At 34.5% G+C, this 21,691-nt stretch overlaps 1 pseudogene; it reads right to left on the reverse strand.

Moving 5' to 3' along the window:
- Positions 1-20,280: 20,280 nt before the first annotated feature.
- Positions 20,281-21,467, reverse strand: LOC112636617 (annotated as a pseudogene).
- Positions 21,468-21,691: the final 224 nt, after the last annotated feature.

The raw sequence follows: 21,691 nt of genomic DNA on the forward strand, positions 1-21,691 counted from the left end.
AATAGGATGTAGAAGTATTCAAATTTTCTATGTGATCTTGTGTCAGTTCTGGTATTTTGCAAAGAATTGTCTATTTTATTCAAATTCTAAGAATTCTTTGCGTAGAGTTCTTCAAGCTTTTTGAATCTTTAAATTTGTCTTTTGCTATACTCATGACATTATCTTCAAATATATTTTCAACCTGGCTACTTTTTTTCTCTTCTACTGGGACTCTGATTACATCTACACTATGTGGTTTGATATTGATGACACAAGTCCCTGAGGCCCTGTTCATTCTTTATAAATGTTGTTTCTATTTTATTCATATTGGACCAATATTCAAGGTCACTGATTGTTTTCTCTTCTACTCTATTCTGGTATTAAACCTATACAGTGAATTTTAAATTTTAGATATTATATTTTTAAGCTCTAGAATTTTTATTACATATTTCTACGCATACCTTGAAAATTCTTACTTTTTCATTAATTGCAAGCGTGTTTCCTATTACTAAATGGCTGCTTTTAAATTTTTGTGTGCCAATTCTAACATTAGTTCATTTTGGCATTCATCTTTTCTCTCTAGCCTTATTAAAATTTTCTGAACCATTATATGTATAATTTTGGATTTTATCCTGTACCTTATGAATGTTTTGTTTGTCTGTCTGTTTCCTTTTTTTGTGGAGACTTAGGTCTGGTAATATTCCTTTGGAGTTTTCTGTGGTTTAAAAAGGCAGTTAACTTCATTTAACTCAAACTGCAAACACTGATTTCTGGGTGACAGCTCAAAAGTTGGCTGATGGTTGGGCTAGTTTGTGAATGCTCTGTATATATGCTTTGTTCATTTTCCATTAGATAGTTGAGCAGAGTTTATGCATATCATTTGTGGCAGACCCCTTTCAGCTCTCTCCTTTGCAATATTCCTCTTTCACTTTCTGGTGGCTCACCTCTTAAACTGTGAATTTTCTAACAGTGTTTTAGCCTTTCTGTGTAGTGTCTGCACTTAAACTAAAAGTTATGAAAGTGGGAATTTTAGCCACACTAGAAACGGAAGTCCTACTCCACTGTTTTCTGTCATTAAATGTTGGTTAATAAATGAATGCAAGTATCCTTTGTATTTCTCCAGCTTCTTCTATCCATATTTCCTAAGATTCTTTCTTTGATTTTGAAATTTGGTGAATTCAACAATGTAAGTCTCACTATCACATTTTATTTTTTTCTGGATCACTGTGAGTTATTTCAATCTATTTATTTATAAATACTATCTGTATTTTCTATCAAATATACTTTTCTATTTCATTATTTCAATTTTCTTCTCCAGTCATATCAACTATCCATATATTAATATGCTTTGTTTTTCCATTCTATTAGCTCCTCTCTAAACCTTTCATATCTGTCTTTTCCTCTGCTCTTTAAGAGATTTTTCTTCAATCGCTGTTATGTAAAATTATACTCTGATTCCTACAGTTTTTAAATCTATTTTTGACACAATGGTTTTGCATATAATCTATGTTTATTTTCTTCATTTCTTGGTATTTCTTGATTCCTAATTACCAGGGAATATAAGTACTTAATACATCTTAGTTGCTGATTAATACTCAGGAGTGGGGTTCCTTAATTATATAATTTTATTTTAGTTTTTTTATTTCAATTTTAATTTTTTATTTTGAACCTACTTTATTTCAAGGGCACTTTTTTTGAAGCTTTTGATTTATTTAAATATTTTTATTTTTTGTGGATATATTGTAGAGGTATATATTTATGAGGTACATAAGAGGTTTTGATACAGGCATGCAAAGATGATAATCACACCATAGAAAAGGGGGTATCCATCTCTTCAAATATTGACCCTCTGTGTTTCAAAATATTCAATTCAATTATTTTAGTTATTCCAAAAGGTACAATTAAGTTATTGACTATAGTCACCCTGTTTTGCAATCAAATAGTAAATCTTAGTCATTCTTTCTATTTTTCGTACCCATTAACCTTCCCCACTTCCCACCCCTACAACACTCCATGACCCTTTCCAGCCTCTGGTAAGCATCTTTCTACTCTCTATCTCCATGAGTTCAATTCCTTTGGTTTTTAGATCCCACAAATAAGTAAGAATATGCCATGTCTGTCTTCCTATGCCTGGCTTATTTCACTTAGCATCATGACCTCCAGTTCCATCTATGTTGCTGTGAATAACAGGACTATATGCATTTTTACGGCTGAAGAGTACTCCAATCCATTATGTATATGTACAATTTGTTTTTAATAGAGAAAGAAAAGTGATCCCAGGGGACCGGCGCTCAGCATATGGAGGACCCACGACGGCACTGGTCTCTGAGTTCCCTCAGTATTTATTGATCATTATCTCTACTGTCTCAGAGAGTGGGATGTGGCAGGACAATAGGGTAATAGTGGGGAGAGGTTCAGCAGGAAAACATGTGAACAAAGATCTCTGTGTCATAAATCAGTTTAAGGAAAGGTGCTGCGCCTTGATGTGCACGTATGCAAACATCTCAAACATCTCCGTGCATTAAAGAGCAGTATTGCCGCTAGCATGTCTCACCTCCAGTCCTAAGGTGGTTTTCTCCTATCTCAGTAAATAGAACATACAATCGGGTTTTACACCGAGATATTCCATTGCCCAGGGAGGAGCAGGAGATAGATGTCTTCCTCTTATCTCAACTGCAAAGAGGCCTTCCTCTTTCACTAATCCTGCTCAGAACAGACCCTTTACGGGTGTATAGCTGGGGGACACTCAGGTCTTTCCGTTCCCAGGAGGCCATAGCTCAGGCTATCACATGGGGAGAAACCTTGGACAACACCTGGCTTTTCTAGGCAGAGGTGCCTGCGGCCTTCCACAGTGTATTGTGTCCCTGGGTACTTGAGATTAGAGAATGGCGATGACTTTTAACAAGCAAACTGCCTTCAAGCACTTTTTTAACAAAGCATATCCTGCATAGCCCTAAATCCATTAAACTTTGAGTCAACACAGCACACGTCTCTGGGAGCACAGAGTTGGGGCTAGGGTTACAGATTAACAGCATCTCAAGGCAGAAGAATTTCTCTTAGTACAGAACAAAATGGAGTCTTTTATGTCTACTTCTTTCTACATAGACACAGTAACAGTCTGATCTCTCTTTCTTTTCCCCACATTTCCCCCTTTTCTTTTCGACAAAATTGCCATCGTCATCATGGCCCGTTCTCGATGGTCGCTGTCTCTTCGGAGCTGCTGGGTACACCTGCAGACTAACAACAGACAGAACAGGCACACAAGGATTAATATGAAATTTACAATAGTAGTACTTCCGATGGTCTTCACCCAAGTGACAGGGTTAAGATTTGTGAGACCGTCAGAACTCCTGATATTGCCTCAGTTCCTAGTACCAAATTTTAATGGGCTTTTGATGCTTTGAAAATTTGTTCTTCTAATTTGGAAATGTCTAAAGTGAGATTATCTTCTCTTCCCTGTAGTTGACATCTAACCATGTCCCACTGGTGCTCAGACTCAGTATAAACTCAGGGTTTAATACAAAAATCTGATGTATTCCAGTCACACTGTAACTGGAAATGATGTTCTAAGCTCATGAGCCTATCTCCCATCCAAATGACAGTTTGTCTAAGATCATTAATTTAATTTCCAATTTTTGATCAATACCAGATTATGAATTCCACAATCTTGTAGAATTCTTTTGCCAATCGTTAACAAAGTTTACTGTCTGAAAAGAAGGGTGCAATGCAACTCCTGCCACAGTGGCCGTAGCTGTGACTGCAATTAATCCCATAATCACTGCAATTAAAGTAAAAATGAATCTTTTGGATCCATTTAAAATGTCTTTTAATACTTCAGTCAAAATATGGACAGATGGTGAAACCTCCCACGGTCAGTCCCTGGACACAGGGATCCACACGCCTTCTCTTGCTCTTACTAGCAGAATACTGTGCTGCCAATTAAAAGTCGAATCAATACAAGTAAACAATCTGCAATTTTCACAGGTTATAGTTTGGGAGTCTCGTTTAATAACTATATTTCCTACAACTAGCATATAAGGGGGCTTTACACAACTTTGCAAAGGAACTGTGAGACTGGAATTTTGGACAATATGTAAATTAGTACAACCACTATAGAGAACAGTTTGGAGGTTTCTCAAAACAACTAAAAATTGAGTTACCATATGATCCAGCAATCTCATTGCTGGGTATATAGCCAAAAGAAAGAAAATCAGTATATTGAATAGATGTCTATACTCCCATGTTTATTGCAACACTATTCAAAATAACCAAGTATGGAAGCAACCTAAGTGCCCATCAACAGGTGAATGGATAAAAAAAAATTGCACAGAAGTTTTTTTTTCCTCTTGTTCTTGGCAGGTAATTTTTATTATTTCTGCAATTTCCATTTCTAAATTCACTGAAAGAAATTCTCAAATGATTGATTGAGCCTGAAATTCTAGTTTGGATTCATTCTTATTAAGCAAAAGTTTATTTAACATTAAACTTCAAATATTAAGCATAGGTTAAATATAGGCCAAAATATCACAGTTATTTGTTTGTTTGTAGCTCCTAGTTTTGGTTTGTTGTTTGTTTTTTGAAACATGGTCACACTCTGTCACCCGGGCTGGAGTGCAGTGGGGCAAACATGGCTCACTGTAGCCTGGACTTCCTGGATAATCAAGTGATTGTTCCACCTCAGCCTCCCGAAGTGCTGGGATTACAGGCTTGAGCCACCAGGCTTTGCCTGAAGCTACTGTTCTGTATATGGCAGTTTAAATATTTCATCAGAGTTGTTATTAACATCAGAAAACCTGAAACTGCTACTTATGATACATGGCCATAATATGGTACTGGTTTCCTAGAATGTAATAGAAAGTACATTTTTTAAGATGTATATACCTGCCTTACAATAGTGATATGCTATGCTTCACTGAATAAAAGTAAAATTTCTTAATACACTCATTGTATAAATGACATTTTCTACTCATTGAATTATGATATACATGCATAGCAGTGCAAATATCATAAGTGTACAGTTCAATATATTTCCCAAACCTGAACACACCTATATAACCGGAGCTCAAATTATTTTTTAAAAACAAAAATACCAAATAATACCAGCCCCTAGTAAGTATATACCTCCCAAAGGTTACCACTATCCTAATTTGTGGTATCATGGATTAGTTAGGTAATGGATTGGTTTTTTTGTGAAATATTAATGGTTTTGTTGTGAAATATATATGTAGATATGTATGCAATTATTGAATCGTATAGTATGTCCAAATATTTCTCCCAATATTGTTTTAAAATTCACTCATAATATTAAAGAGATTCATAGTTCATTTACTCTTGTTGTGTAATATTTTATTTGGTATATTTTCCACAGTTCATTTACAGTAATGAATATCTGGATGGTTTCTGATTCAGCACTATTCTGAATGGTGCTGCTATGAACATTTTAGTACATGGCTTTTGGAGAACTCATGTATTTCTATTGGGTGCAGTGAAATTTCTGGACCATAGGTTATACTTAATGTTAAATTTTAGTGGAAGCTGCCAAATAGGCAGGTCTTGAGAGTTTAAGTTATTCTGTATCCTTGCCAATATTTATTACTTTCAATTATTACAATTTTAGCCATTCTAGAGCCTGAGGACTGAAAACTTTCATTTCTCTAATGGCTGATGAAACTGAGCAACTTTCAATATGTTTATTAAATATTTGGATATAATTTCTTTAAAAATATTTGCTCAAGCCTTTTGTTCATTTTTCTGTTTGGCTGCCTGTTGTTTTTTAAAATTGGTTTTGAGTCTTTGTGTATTTGATATGAGTCCTTTGTTGATTATTTGTGGCACGAATATCTTCTCCAGCTTTCTGGGTTGCCTTTTAATCTTTTTGTAATTTTTAAAATTTTTAATCTTTGTGGGTTCATAGTAAGTGTATATATTTATGGGATACATGAGATGTTTTGATACAAGTATGAAACGTGAAATAATCACATCATGGAGAATGGGGTATCCATCTGCTCAAGCCTTTATCCTTTGTATTACAAACTATCCAATTACATTCCTATAGTGATTTAAAAATGTACAATTATCATTGACTATAGTCAACCTGTTTTACTATCAAATAGTAGGTCATATTCATTCCTTCTATTTTTTTGTACCCATTAACTTTCGCCACATCCCACCCCCTGAAGCCCCCACTACCCTTCCCAGCCTCTAGTAATCATTCTTCTATTCTAAAATCTCCAAAAGTGCTTTTTTTTTTTTTTTTTTTGAGATATAGTCTCACTCTCGTCCAGGCTGGAGTGCAGTGGAGCAATCTTGGGTCACTGCAACCTCCGCCTTCCAGGTTCAAGCAATTCTTCTGCCTCACACTCGCTAGAAGCTGGGATTACAGGTGTGCGCCACCATGCGCAGCTAATTTTTGTGTTTTTAGTAGAGACAGGATTTCACTATGTTGGTCAGGCTGGTCTTGAACGCCGGACCTCAGGTCATTTCCTGCCTCGGCCTCCCAAAGTGCTGGGATTACAGGCGTAAGCCACTGCACCTTACCCAGTTGTTTTGGTTATTAGATCCCACAAATAAGTGAGAAAATGGCATGTTTGTCTTTCTGTGCCTGGCTTATGTCACTTAACATAATGATCACCAGTTCCATCTATGTTGTTGCAAATGACAGGATCTCACTCTTTTTGTGGCTGAATAGTATTCCATTTTATGTATGTACCATTGTGTCTATGTATCTGTTGTTAAGCACTTAGATTGCTTCCAAATCCTAGCTAATGTAAATAGTACTACAATAAACATGGGAATGCAGATATCTTTTTGATATACTGATTTACTTTCTTTTGAGTATATACATTATAAGTATACATAAAATATTAGTTTGGTGCAAAAGTAATTGTGGTTTTTGCTGTTAAAAGTAATGGCAATTTGATCTTGTTGTGTAATATTTCATTTGGCATATATTCCATAGTTCACTTATCCTAAGGAACATCAGAGTGGTTTCCGATTCAACAATATTATGAATTTGGAGTTTCCTCAAAGAACTAGTTTTCATTCTTTAGAACTTGTGTGAGCAACTTTCAAAATGTTTATTAAATGTGTTGAAAAGTTGCTCATACCCAGCAGTGGTATTGCTGGATCATATAGTAGATACAGTTTTAGTTTCTTTAGGAATCTCCAAATTGTTTTCCATAGTAGACGTAATAATTTATATTCTCACCAAAAGTGTACAAGGGTTCCCTTTTATCCATATCCTTACCAACATTTGTTATTATCTGTCTTTTGGACAGATCATTTTAGCTGAGGTGAGATGATATCTCATTATAGTTTTAATTTGCATTTCTCTGATAATCAGTGATAAGTACCTTTTTCTATGCCAATATGATATTTGTATGTCTTCTTTTGAGAAATGTCTATTCAAATATTTTGCCAATTTTTTATTGGATTATTAGATTTTTTTCTATAGAGTTGTTTGAGCTCCTTATATACTCTGATTGTTAATCCCTTGTCAGATGACTAGTTTGCAAATATTTTCTTCCATTTTGTGAATTGTCTCTTCACTTTGTTGATTGTATCCCCTGCTGTGCAGAAGCTTTTTAACTTGATATGATCCCATTTGTCCATTTATGTTTTGATTGCCTGTGCTTATGAGGCATTACTCAAGAAACTTTTTCCACCCTTATTATAATGATACCTGAAAAAAAGAAAAGAAAAAGAAAGTAACATTTGCCTAGACCAATGTCCTGGATATTCTCCCCAGGGTTTTGTTGTAGTAGTTTCATCGTTTGAGGCTTAGACTTAAGGCTGTAATTCATTTTGATTTGATTTTTGTATATGTTGAGGGGGAGAATTCTAGTTTCATTCTTCTGCATATGAATATCCAGTTTTCATAGCATTATTTATTGAAGAGACTGACTTTTCCCTAGTTTATGTTCTTGACATCTTGGTCAAAAATGAGTTGACTGTAGGGTGTATTCATTTTTTTTCTGAGTTGTCTATTATGCTCCATTGGTCTATGTGTCTGTTTTCATGACAGTACCACACTGTGTTGATGACTGTAACTCTGTAGCGTAATTTGAAGTCAGGTAATATAATTCCTCCAGTTTTGTTCTTTTTGCTCAGGATTGCATTTACTCAAATTATTCTGAGTCTTTTATGGTTTCATATAAATTTTGGCATTTGCTTTTTCTACTTTGAAGAATGTCCTTGATATTTTGATAGAGGTTGTATTGAATTTGTTGATTTCTTTGCATAGTATGGACATTTTAACAATATTGATTCTTCCGATTCATGAACATGGAACATATTTTCATTTTTTGCTATCCTCTTCAATTTCTTTCTTCTGTGTTTTATACTTTTCATTATAGAGATTTTTCACTTCTTTGGTTAAGTTAATTGCTAGGTATTTAACTTTATATGTGGCTATTGTAAATGGGATTCCTTTTTTATTTCTTTTTCAGATTGTTCACTGTTGGCATATAGAAATGCTACTTATTTTTGTATGCTGATTTTGTATCTGGCAAGTTTGGCAAGTTTTTCAGTTCTAATGCTTTTTTTGTGACATCTTTAGATTTTTCCAAATATAAGATCATATCATCTGCAAACAAGGATAATTGTACTTTGTCCATTGCAGTTTGGATGCCCTTTATTTCTTTTATCTGATTGCTTTAGCTAGGACAATCAACACTACACTGAATAAGAATGGTGAAAGTACATTCTCGTCATGTCCCAGATCTTAGAGGAAAGACTTTCAGTTTTTCCTCGTTTAGTATGATACTAGCTGTAGGCCTGTTATATATGGCTTTTATGTTGAGATATGTTCCTTCTATCTTCAGTTTTTTATTTAGGGTATTTTATCATGAAAGGAAGTTGAATTCTATCAAATGCTTTTAATGATCAATGAAAGAATCATATGATTTTTATCCTTCATTCACTTGATACAATGTATCACATTGATTGATTTGCATATGTTGAATCATCTTTGCATTACAGGAATAATCCCCCTTGTTCATGATGGAAGATCTTTCTAATGTATTGATGAATTGGTTTGCTAGTGTTTTCTTCAGGACTTTTGCATCAGTATTCACTGGAGATATTGGCCTGTAGTTTTCTTTTTTTGATGTGTGTTTGTCTGGTTTTGGTATCACAGTAATACTGGTCTAATAGAATGAGTTTTAAAGTGCTCTGTCCTCCTCTATATTTTGGAATAATTTAAGTAGGACTAGTATTTGTTTTTCTTTAAATGTTTCATAGAATTTCAGCATTGAAACTAAGTCCTGGGCTTTTGTTTACTGGGAGAATTTTTATTACATTTTGATATTGTTACTTGTTATTAGTGTGTTCACATTTTGGATTTTTTTTTATGGTTCTGTCTTTGTAGGTTGTATGTGTCTAGGAATTTTACTATTTCTTCTAGATTTTTCACTTTGTGGACTTACGTTGCTCATAGAGGCCACAAATAATCCTTTGAATTTCTGGGATAGCAGTTGTAACATCTCCATTTTCATTTCTGATTTTATTTATTTGGACATTTTTTCATTTTTTCTTTGGCTAAAGTTTGTCAATTTTGTTTAATTTTTTAAAAAACAACTTTTTGTTTCATTGATTTTTTTGTTTGTTTTTTATTTCAATTTCATTTATTTCCACTCTGATCTTTATTATTTATTTTCTTCTAATTTTGGGTTTGGTTTGCTCTTGCTTTTATAGTTCTTTAAGGTTTAGAATTAGGTGTTATTAGAGGGTTTTAATCTTATTTGTTTTAGGCACTTAAAGTTATAAGCTTCCCTCTGAGTACTGCTTTTGCTGTATCCCATAGGTTTTGGTATGTTTTGTTTCCATTGTCATTTATTTCAAGACATTTTTTAGTTTCCTTCTTAATTTATTCATTGACCCACTGGTCATTCAGGAGCATATAGTCTAATTTCAATGTATTTGTATCATTCCCAAAACTCCTATTGTTATTAACTGCTAGTTTTATTCCATGGTGGTGAGAGAAAATGCTTGATATTATTTCAATTTTTTGTGTGTTTTAGGACTTCTTTTGTGACCTAACATATGGTCTATCCTTGAGAATGATCCTTGTGCTGACGAAAAGAATGCATATTGTGCAGCTGTTGGATGAAATGTTCTGTAAATATCTATTAGATCTATTTGGTCTCTAATGCAGTTTAAGTCTCATTTTTCTTTTTTTTTTTTCTGATGTTGTGTTTGGAAGATTTATCCAGTGTTGAGTATGGGGTGTTGAAGTCTCCAACTATTATTGTACTGGGGCCTATCTCTCTCTTTAGCTGTAGTAATATTTGCTTTATATATCTATGTGTTCCCATGTTGGGTGCATATATATAAAAAATTGTTATATCCTTTTGCTGAATTGACCCTATTATCATTATATAGTGACCTTCTTTGTCTTTTCTTACAATTTTGTCTTGAAATCTGACATAAGTATAGCTACTTCTGTTCTTTTTTAGTTTCTATTGGCACAGAATATCTTTTTCCATCCCTTTACTTTTAGTCTGTGTGTGTCTTTTCATGTAAAGTGTGTTTACTGTAGGCAACAGATCAATGGGTCTTGTTTTCTTTCATTCGCTCAGCTAGTTGATATCTTTTGATTGGAAAGTTTAGTCCACTTACATTCAATGTTATTATGTATATGTAAGAACTTACTCCTGCCATTTTTTTTATTTGTTTTCCGGTTGTCGTGTGATTTTCTTTTCCTTCTTTCTTTCCTTCCTGTCTTTTTTTTAGTAGAGGTGATTTTCTCTGGTGACATAGTTTTCTTTCCTGCTTTTCATTTTTTCTGTATTCATTGTATGTTTTTTGGTTTCAGGTCATGTCAAAGCTTGTACATACTGTCTTATAACCCATTATTTTAACCACATAACAATTTAACACTATTCGCATAAAAAACAAACAAAACTAATGAAAACTCTATGCCTTAACTTCATCCCCTTGCTTTTAAATTATTATTTCTATTCATATCTTATTTTACAGTTGTGTCTTGACAAGATGTTACAATTATTATTCTTGATTGGTTCATCATTTAGTCTTTCTACTTAGGATAAGAGTAGTTTACACACCACAGTTACTGTATTATAATTTCTGTGTGTGTGTGTGTGTGTGTGTGTGTGTGTGTAAGTATGTACTTGCTATTACCAGTGAGTTTTGTCCCTTTAGGTAACTACTTATTGTTCATTAATGTCCTTTTCTTTATGATTAAAGTAATACCTGTAACATTTCTTACAGGCAGGTCTGGTGTTGATGAAATCTCTCAGGTTTTGTTTATCTGGGAAAGTTTTTACTTCTCTTTCATATTTTAAAAATATTTTCACCAGATATACAATTGTAGGGTAAAAGATCTTTTTCCCTTCAGCAACTTAAATATCATGCCACTCTCTCTTTTCGGTCCAGTAAGGTTTCCACTGAAAAGTCTGTTGCCACACATATTGGATCCTCATTGTATGTTATTTGTTTCTTTTCTCTTGCTATTTTTAGAATCTTCTCTTTATACTTTATTTTTGGGAGTTTGATTATTAAATGCTTTCAGTTAGTCTTCGTTGGGTGAAATCTGGTGTTCTATAACCTTCTCATACTAGGATTTTGGTAACTTTCTCTAGGTTTGGGTCCTTTGTTATTATACACTAGAACAAACTTTGTACCTCTATCTCTTTCTCTGCCTCCTCTTTAAGGCGAATGACTCTTAGATTTGCCTTTTGAGGCTATTTTCTAGATCTTATAGGCATGTTTCATTGATTTTTATTATTTTTCCTTTGAATTCCTTTGTGTATTTTCAAATAACCTGTCTTCAAGCTCATTAATTCTTCTGCTTTATCAATTCTACTATTAAAGGACTCTGATGCATTCTTCAGTATGCCAGTTGCATTTTTCAGCTCCTGAATTTCTGCTTGTTTCTTGTTAATTATTTCAATCTCCTCCTTAAATTTATCTGATAGAATCCTGAATTTCTTTTTTGTTGTCCTGAATTTCTTTAAGTTTCCTCAACACAAGTATCTTGAATTACCTATACAATAGGTCACATAATTCTGTTTCTCCAGGATTGGTGGCTGTTGCTGTATTTAGTTTATTTGGTGAGGTCATGTTTTCCGGGATGGTCTTGATACTTACAGATGTTCATCTGTGACTGGGAATTGAAGAGTTAGGTGTTTATCGTAGTCTTCACAGCCTGGGCTTGTTTGTACCTGTCCATCTTGGGAAAGCTTTCCAGATATTTGAAATGACTTGAGTTTTGTGACCTAAGATGTATCTGTTTTATGGTGCATCCAAAGCCCAGTAATACTGTGATTCTTGTAGATGCACCGAGGTCCTACCTTGATAGTCTTGGACTAGACCCAGGAGAATTCTCTGGATTACCAGGCAGAGATTCTTGTTTTCTTCCCTTACCTTCTCTCAAACAAATGGAGTCTCTCCCTCTCCCTCTGTTCTGACCCACCTGATCCTGGGGGGTGGACTGACATGGGCACCCCTGTGGCCATTACCAATAGGACTGGGTCTCGCCTAAGGCTTGCTGTAACCACTTCCTGGCTACCGTCTATGTTCACTCAAGGTCATGAGGTTCTACAGTCAGCAGGTGGCAAAGCCTACCATGCCTGTTTCCTTCCCTTTAGGGCTGTGAGGTCCTGCAGGACCCAGGCAGGTTTAGAGGTGTCATCCAGTAGTTAGGGACTAGAGTCAAAAACCTTAAACATATATTTGGCATTCTATTTTACTGCAGCTGAACTTGTATGCAAACTACAAGAGAGAGCATTTCCCAGACTTCTCTCCCTTTTCTAAAAACAGAGGAGAGTCACCTCATGGCCTATGACACCACAGTTCCACTGTAAGACTACCATCAATGTTTCCTTCAGGGCCAAAGGCTCTTCAGTCAGCTTGTGGTAAATGCTGGTGGCTGGGACACTCCCTTCAGGGCAGTGGACTCCCCTCTGGCCCAGTGCAGATTCAGAAATGCCATTCAATGTGAAGTCCTGGAATCACAGATCCCAAGAGCCAGCTTGGTATCTACCGACTTGTGGCCAGACTAGTACCTAAGGTGCAAGACAAAGTCTCTTTCACTATTCCCTCTGCTTTTCTCAAGCTGGAGTCTCACATCAAAGCCAGTGCAGCTGGGAATGTGCTCAGTCTCACCTGAAACCAGCAAGTCTCTGACCCTCAATGTAGTACCTGGGTATTATTGCTGGTTATTCAGAGCCCAAGGGCTCTTCAGTTTGCAAGTGATGAATCCTACCAGGACTGGATCCTTCCCTTCAAGACACTGTGTTCCCTTCTGGCCCAGAGTGTCTAGAAATGTTGCACAGGAACTAGGGCCTGAAATGGTGGCCTTGCAACTCTTGACCAGTGCCTATCCTGCTGTGGCTGAGTTGGTATCCAAAGTCCAAGACAGTCCCCTCACTCTTCCTGCTGCTCTGCTCAAGCAGTAGGAAGGAGTCTGTTTTGGAGCTGTGAGCTGTGCAGCCTGGGGTTAGAGGAGGGATGATGTCAGCACTGCCTTACTTTCCTGGCTGGTGTCTTAGTAGTTTGTGTGCCCCCTGAGTCCTCTAGCTCTAGGCCCAGTTCAACACTGGGACTCACTTAAAAGTTGTAATCCTTGGTGTCCAAGCTGCCTTTCAAGTTTATCAGAGCCCCAGAGGAGAGGGTTAGCCCACAGTGGCAAGGCTTTCAGGAAGTCAAATTTTGCCTGCTGGAATTGGCAATTTTCCTCTGTCTAGGGCTTGTTTAAATGCTTAAATGCTCCCTGCATGGGTGGATGCCAGCTGAGTTTGGTCCAGTTTTGCTTTCGTTTATAACAGGGTAGCACTGTGTTCAATGCCTCAAAATTGCTACACTATCCCTCTCTCTATTGTGCAGAAACACTCCACACCACACTGCTGCTGCCAGAGGATGAGGGAGGAGTGGTGTCTGTAATTTGAGACTGTTTTCTCTACCTCTTCAGTACCTCTTTCAGTTATATGAAGTTAAAACCAAGTAGTACTGTGATTGCTCATCTGACTTTTTGTTCTTATAAAGGTTTTGTTTGTTTGTGTTTGTTTGTTGGTGTAGACAGTTGTTAAATTGGTATCCTTGTGGTTGAGATGATCAGGAGAGGTTTCTCTTCTGCCATCTCGCTCCATCCCTCTCCTTCATTTTTAGTTTTTTGAGGAACTCTATACAGTTTTCCATAATGGCTGTACTAATTTGTATTCCTGTCAACTGAGTAATCAATTTCCCATTTGTCCACATCCTGGCCAACACTGTTATCTTTCATCTTTTTCAAAATACCCATTCTGACAGGTACTAGATAATAACTTGTGGTTTCAATGGGCATTTCTCTAATGAGTAGTGATGCTGAGCATTTTTTAATTTATCTATTGACCACTTGTATTTTTTTTTTTTTGGAAAAATACCTATTCAGGTCCCTTGTCCAGTTTTAAATTATGTTGTTTTCTTTCTATAGAGTGTTTTGAGTTACTTATATATTTTGTATAGTAACCCCTTACCTGATGCATGGCTTTCAGAAATTTTTCCTGAATCTTGTTTGTCTCTTCACTCTGTTAATTGATTCTTTTGTTGTGTATTTTATTTTTTCTTTAACTAGACTACATTATTGTGGTTGGTTATTTAAAATATCTCCTTCAACATACTTAATAGTCCTCCAAATTATCATTACGGTAAGTACCCAAATCTTTATCTTGAACATACCCTCCTCACCAGGCAAAAAGTAATGGACATTTTCTGTAGTCTTCAGTGATTATTCCTGATTAATGTTTATGCCATATTGATTTTGCAAGAAGTTACTTCTGTCATTCTTGGCAACATTTTCAACAAAAATGCCATTAAGTAGGCTATTGGAAAAATATATTCCTACAAAAGTGTTTCATCTATAAGGTAAAAATAATTTATAAGATTATATAGTACAATTGAAGAAGTTTGGTAAGTATACATTCTGTCTTTCTTACCTTCTCTGATTTGATTGGAAAATAAATAGCATTTAAGCACCCAAATAAAAAATATTGTCTTCAGAGGGCAATTATGTATAAGATCACATTTATGAATACTATACTAGGATCAATTTGATATCTTTTGTGGAAAAGCCAATTATGAAAATAAGTATTTTACCTTATTTAGATTAAAAAGAGAAAAATGCTTTGGTGACAAAGAAAACATATTTATAAACCAAGTAAATAAATATGTGAATATAAGTGCTTATAAATTGTGCATTGCTCTGCTAAATGAACTATTTAAAGGAGACAGAACTAGTTGCCATAGCTATTTTATAAAATCAAACGTAGATTTCAGTTTACTTTTGTATCCTTGTAGTAGAACTTCATAAGACCAATAACTCACATTTTATCAGTTCAATTGATTTAAACTGGATTTTTGCTTTTAAATCACATGTTAAGATTGCTCTTAAAAAAAGCAGATGAAACTTGCTTCAAATACCTTATTTTATTTCCACTCATGTTGGGCACGAGTGCCTTTATCTTCTAATTATGAGAAACCTTTTTTTTTTTTTTTTTTTTTTTTGGTGTGTATTTCAACATCCTTTCTGCTTTCCAGGTTTACCATTTTAGAATGTACCATTGACTAGCCTTTCCATTCCAAACTAGTATCTTCAAAATTCTCAGTGAAATTTATCAGTTCTATATCTTCAGGAACTACAGCTGGGCTTTCCTTGGCCAAAATGTAAACTACCTGTTCCAGTTCTCTAGGCTTTTTTTTCTACTCTGTTTTTTTCAGGTGTTTTTGTTTGTTTGTTTTCTCATCCAGCCAGTATACTTTTCACCCACTAAACACTTGTGTCACAAATGTAGAATCTCTTCCTTTTTTAGACAGTATTTTTTAAAGAAAATTTATTTATTTTTGTTAGCTATTGACAAATTATAATTGTATGCATTTACGGAATACAAAGTGATGCTATAATATCTGTATACAATGTGGAATGATTGAATTGAGCTAATTAACATAACCATCACTTCAAAAACTTATTTATTTCTCTTGTCTAAATGAAACACTGTACTCTTTTATCAACATCCACCTATCACCCTCCCCCACAGTCGCTGGTTTCTGGTAACCACGGTTCTGCTTTCTTCCATGTTAGCTTCTTAGCTTCCACATACAAGAACATGTGGTATTTGTTTTTTTTATAGCTGGCTTATTTTACTTAGCATAATGTCCTCCATGCTCATATATGTTGTTGTAAATGATATAATTTCCCTCTTTGTAAAGGCTAAATAGAATTTTATTCTGTGTGTATACTACATTTTTTGTCCATTACTTGACTGATGAAGGTTTATTCCAAAACTTGACAATTATAAATAAAGCTACAATAAACATGGAAGTGCAGGCATCTCCTTGACATATTGATTTCAAATCCTTTAGATATACTGCTGAAATTGTATTTTTACTTTTTTGAGGAACTTCCTCCATACAGTGTTCACCAATGGTTGTACCAAATAACATTCCCAAAAATAGTATAGTAGGGTTCTCTTTCTCCACACCCTCCCCGACACTTGTTATCTTTCATCTTTTTGATAATAGCTATCCTGATAAGTGTAAGGACATACCTCATTGTGGTTTTAATAGGCATTTCCACAATGATTAGAGATGCTGAACATTTTTTAAATGTATCTGTCGGCCATTTGAATGTCTTCTTTTTAGGAATTATCTGCTCTGATCATTTGCCCATTTTTAAAATCAGGTTATTTGTTTGCTTTCTGTTGAATTGTTTGCATTTCATACATATTTTGAATATTAACTCCTTATTAGATGTATGGTTTGCAAATACTTTTCTCTCAATTCATAGGCTGTGTCTTCATTCTGTTAATTTTTTTCTTTACCCTATATAAGTTTTAAGTGTGATATAATTCTACTTCTCTATTTTTGGTTTTGTTCCCTGAGCTATCATGGTCAAATTTTAAAAAAAATTGTCTAGACAATTATTGTATAGTTTTCCTGTGTTCTTTTTCTTTTTTAGTAGTTTTACAGTTTCACTTTTTACATCAGTTTTTAACCCATTTTGAGTCAATTTTTGTATATGGCATGAGATGAGGGTTCAGTTTTATTCTTCTGCATGTGAATATCCAAATTTCCCCATTTCCTTTATTGAAGAGGCTTTTTTCTATATTGTGTTTTAGACAATTTTATCAAAAATCAGTTGGCAGTAAATGATTTTTTTTTCTTTTTTGGGTCTCTATTCTGTCCATTGGGTGATGGATGTGTCTATTCTTATGCCAGTACCATGCTGTTTTAATTACTATCATTTTGTAATATATTTTGAATTCAGATAGTGTAATGCCTCCAGCTTTGTTTGTTTCAGTGTGCAAGATTGTCTTGGAAATTTGTGCTTTTTTGTGGTTTTATATAAATTTTAGTTATTTTTCCATTTCTGTGAAAAATGAATTTACATTTTGGTAGAATTTTCATTCAATATGTAGATCACTTTGGGAAATAGGGACAGTTTGTTTATTTATTTATCTACTGAGACAGAGTCTCAGTTTGTCACCCAGGCTGGAGTGCAATGGCATGATCTTAGCTCACTGCAACCTTTGCCTCCCAGGTTCAAGCAATTCTCATGCCTCAGCCTCCCAAGTAGCTGGGATTACAGGCCTGTGCCACTGTACCCAGCTAATTTTTTGTATTTTTAGTAGAGACGGGGTTTAATATGTTGGCAAGGCTGGCCTCGAACTCCTGTCCTCGAGTGATCCACCTATCTCCGCCTCCCAAAACGCTGGAATTACAGGCATGAACCATCACACCTGGCTAATAGTGACATTTTAACAATATTAATTCTTCCAACCTATGAACATAAAATATCTTTACATTTACTTGTGTCATCAATTTCATCAGTTTTGAAAATTTTAGTCTGCAAATCCTTCACATCCTTGGTTAAATGTATTCCTAAGTACTTTTTATTCTTAGTAACTGTTGTAAATGAAATTTTTTTCTTGATTTCTGTTTCAGAATGTTCATTGTTAGTGCACAGAAACACTACTGAGTTTTACATGTTGATTTTTTTTTATCCTGCAAGTTTACTGTATTCATTAATTAGTTCTAACAGTTTTTTTGTGGAGTCTTTAAGTTTTCATACATAAGAGCATGTCATCACCAAACATGAACAATTTTCTTAATCTTTTTCCATTTGTAAGTATTTTATTTCTTTCTCTTACCTAATTTTTCTGGCAAGGAGCGCTGTAGTCACTTGCAGTACTATAGTGAATAGAAGAGGTGAAATTAGACATTTATGTCTTGTTCCTGATCTTATAGGAAAAGTTGCCATTGTTTTCATCATTAAGTATAATGTTAACTGTGGGCTTGTCATGCATGGCTTTCATTGTGTTGAGTTACATTCCTTCTGTAGCTAATCCATTGGGAGATTTTATCACGAAAGGATGCTGAATTTTGTCAAATGCTTTTTCTGCCTCTAATGAGATTGATCGTATGGTTTTTGCCCTTCATTCTATTAATAAGGTGTGTATCACACTTATAAATTTGGATTATGTTGAATCATCCTTGCATCCCTGGGATAAATTCTACTTGATCATATTAAATGATTAAATGATTCATTTAGTACACTGTTGATTAGATATTGCTAACATTTTGTTGAGGATTTTTTGCATTTATTTTCATTTGGGATATTGGCCTGTAATTTTTTTTTTCTTATAATGTCCTTGTCTGGCTTTGGTACCAGGATGATTCTGCCCTCATAAAAAAAATTGGAAATACTCATTTTTGTAACAGTTTGAGATGGATTTATATTAGTTCTCCTTTAGTGGTAGAATTAAGTAAAACCATCAGATCCTGAACATTTACTTCATGGGAGACTTTTTATTACTCATTCTCCCTTTAATTGTTATTTTTTATATATTTTCTATTTCTTCATGATTCAGACTGAATAGGTTGTGTGTATCTACAAATTTATCCATTTCTTCTAATTTATCCATTGGTTGCAAACAATTATTCAAAGTAATCTCTTATGATGCTTATATAGCTATACTATCAGTTGTAATTTTTCTCTTTTTTCTGATTTTAGTTATTTGAATTGTCTCTTTTTTGTTATCCTAGTTGAAGTTTCATTGACTATGTTTATCTTCTCAAAGAAATTCTTGATTTCATGTATTTTCTTCTATTGTTTTTCTAATCTCTATTTTATTTATTTCTCTTCTAACCTTTAATTTCTTATTTCTTCTAACTTTGGGCTTGTTTTTTTTTCTTTTTCTTTTCTTTGAGGTATAGCATTAAGTTTTTCATTTGAGATTTTTAAATATAGAACTGATTTTGCTGTATCCCGTAAGCTTTGGTATGTTGTGCTTCCATTATTGTTTGTCTCAAATTTTTAAAAATGTTCCTTTTGATTTTTTCTTGACCCATTGATTGTTCAAGAGTATGTTGTTTAATTTCCACATATTTATGAATTTTCCAAGATTTCTTCTGTTTTTGATTTATAATTGCATACACTTGTGATTAGAAAAAATATTTGATATATTTTCAATTTCTTCAATCTGTTCAGACTTGTTTTGTAGCCTAACATGTAATCTATCCTGGAGAATGTTCCATGTTCCCTTGAAAAGAACATGTATTCTGTTAAATGAAAGGTTCTGTATGTGTCTATTATACCTGTTTGGTCTAAGGATATTTCAAAGCTAATGTTTTCTTATTAATTTTCTGTCTGAATGATTTGTCCATTGTTGAAAGTAGGGAACTGAAATCCTCACTCTGATTGTATTGCATTTGATATCTCCCTTCAGATCCTTTAAGATTTCCTTAGTATATTTAGGTGTTCCAATGTTGGGTGTATTATGTATTTATACTTGTTACATCTTCTTGATAGATTTATCCTTAAACATTATGTAATAACCTTCTTTATCTTTTTTACTGTTTTTGATTTAAAGCCTACTTTAAGTATAACTAACCTTGGTCTCTCTCTTTTGGTTTTCATTTACATAGAATATTATTTTTCATCCCCTCACGTTCAGTCTATGTGTGGCCTGAAATGTGAGTTGAGTCTATTTGGGTAGCATATAGTTGGGTCTTGTTTTTTAAATCAAGTCAGTAATTCTATGTCTTTTTATTGGACAACTTAATTCATTTACATTCAAAGTAATTAGTGATAGGTAAGAACCTACTACTACCATTTTGTAATTTATTTTCTGATTTTTTGAGCTTTTATATTTGTTTCTTATTTAATTTCAAAAACATTATTATAGTTGAATACTAAAACAAAAACAATAGCAGGTAGTGAACACATTATGATTACAACCCTTCACTCACTCACTCACTCACTACTGCTCATCAAGTGCCAGGAGTGAGTGTTACTCATTGGTCCTTTTATGAAGTTTGGCACTGAATACCACCTCTGGGATGATGTTTATCATCCTCATCTGTTTCTCCATTGTAACAGTGCTGTCTTTCCTGATATGAATCAAAGTTCTAACTTGATCCATTTCATCAATCTCTTCTATTTCCTTCCTGTCAGGTAGAAGTTTACCCAACTGAGAGAGCTTATCATGAGAGAGAAACCATTCTCAGGAAAGTTTACCTTGAATTTGATGATTAGGTGATGCTTTTCAAATGCTCTATGAAAAATTGGCATGACTTCATTTAGCACACATTTGATATCTCCATGTTTGACAATCTGACCTGGGTGAGAGGTGATGACTAGTTCAGTAGTCAAGAGTGGATATTGGTTTTTGGAAACCATGCAATATTTTAACCAGTTGTCTGTCCATAGACATAAACTAGTCTTCTTGTCAACTAAAAACAGCATGGTCCTTTTCATCTAATTCAATTATAGTATCTCCTGGTTCCAATCCTGGTTCTTTGTCTCCTTCACTATGAAATGTTATCTTCTGGCCATCTTTTATGCCTTTGTCAACATGAACTTCTAGAATCTTTTTCCTTCAAACTGTCTTTCTTCCATTTCAGTTTTTACATCTATCTTTAGGACTGATTCATTCTCCATGACCCTGGCACTCCATGCATGCATACAGACTAAGTATGCTGAACCATCCCAGGCCCTGTCACATGAATTCTTATTTGCAGTCCAGAACTTGGCAATTGGGACAACATTATACTTCTCTCCTCTTTTTTCCCCCACTTCTGCCTTCACATTAGTCACAAATTACATTCTTGTGAAGTGCCAATTTTCTTGTTGTACCATCACAAACATTTTCTAAGGTTTTTGAGAGCTGATGCACAACAAAGTTACTCCTCTTTTCTCTCTGCATTCTTCTTCCTCCATAAATAATTATATCGAAGATGTCCATAGGGGACCCAGAACTGCCACTTGCTCAGTCCTCTTATTTACCTGTTATCTTCCTTTGTTATGTAATTCCCTTTTCTTGGCATCAGAAATAATTTTGTAAGCTTGAAAAATCTGTTTAAACTTCTCTCCATCTGGATTTTTATCAGGGTGGTACTTCAAGGCCAGTTTCCTATAAGCCTTTTTCAATTCTTCCTTAGTGGTACTTTCTTTGACCCTCTAAAAAATCATGGAAAGTGGTTTATTTCACCATTTTCTACAACTACAGCTAGTAAGGGGGATGAGGCCAGTGTGAGAAAGCAGAAAGGACTATAGTAGCTTTTTGAAGCTCAGGCAGCTGCCACTTCTCTGCATCTCACTGAGTCTTCTGGAAAGTTCTGCCTGGTGAACTGAAGCCCTTGTCTTTTGTCTTCTGCTTGTTTTTTATACACATTTTTTCTTCCTCTATTGCCATCATCATTTGTGACTTAATGGTTT

Source organism: Theropithecus gelada, chromosome 12 (assembly GCF_003255815.1).
Source record: "Theropithecus gelada isolate Dixy chromosome 12, Tgel_1.0, whole genome shotgun sequence".
Taxonomy (NCBI): domain Eukaryota; kingdom Metazoa; phylum Chordata; class Mammalia; order Primates; family Cercopithecidae; genus Theropithecus; species Theropithecus gelada.